Source organism: Pseudochaenichthys georgianus, chromosome 18 (assembly GCF_902827115.2).
Source record: "Pseudochaenichthys georgianus chromosome 18, fPseGeo1.2, whole genome shotgun sequence".
In the NCBI taxonomy this organism is placed as follows: domain Eukaryota; kingdom Metazoa; phylum Chordata; class Actinopteri; order Perciformes; family Channichthyidae; genus Pseudochaenichthys; species Pseudochaenichthys georgianus.
Genome location: NC_047520.1, coordinates 19,572,472 through 19,573,386, shown reverse-complemented (window position 1 = coordinate 19,573,386; position 915 = coordinate 19,572,472).

Sequence of the window (915 nt, the reverse complement as noted above, 5' to 3'; positions counted from 1 at the left end):
AGTTAGATGTTACCAGACTTTTAGACATCCGCCTCCAAAACTAAACAGCCCCATCAGAGCAGCAGAGGATCACCTTTCCCGGGCAGCAGTATCTTGTCCTTCACCTCGGTCTGGATGTTTGCGCCCAGGAAGCCGTCGTAGGTCATCGCCTGGACGCTGATGTTGATGGAGAGCGACCTGACGGAGCTGCTCTCACTGCGCAGCAACAGCTTCAGCCTCACATCCTTACCGTTCCTCGGTGGGCTCACCTGTAGCAAACAGAGTCGACTGAATACGCTAATTAAGTGTTTTTGTGTTTTGTCTTGAAAAGTAATTACATATTCAAACTTGTGCTGTTGAATGCTAACCACCTAACTAGTTATGTTGTTTCCATAGTTCCAGGTGTAATTTAAGAGTTTTGAGTCTCCTCACTTTCATTCATCTTAATAACAATCCTGTGTTTATGAATATCACTTTAAGTTGTAAAAGACTGTGAGGAAATATTTGTATGTATGCATGTTAGTGAACTATCAAGATGCTTAAAAGGGAAAATGATTTGGGTGAGTGAACTGTGGTTGGGGGCCTGTGAACATTTGGTTTTGTGAAGACAAAAGGAAGAGGGGGAAGGTGTGGAGTTAACATACAGTCATCTCAGATCCCTGTGATAAGGAAGTTGAGCCACTGGGATTGGGGATGTGAGCTGTTGATTACTAATTTGGGCAGCCAATCACTGGTCTGGAAGGGGGGGCACAGATAACTCCTCCTTCTGGTCAGCGAAGTATTTAGACAGGACTCCCAGCAGGCTCTCTCTCTCTCTCCCCTCTCGCTGGCAAGGTAATTATGGGATCCCACAGATAAACTGTATTTAATTTGTACTGTACCTTGATTGTATTGCATTGTATATTACCATTAAAGTGGATTATTGTTAAACGGTTA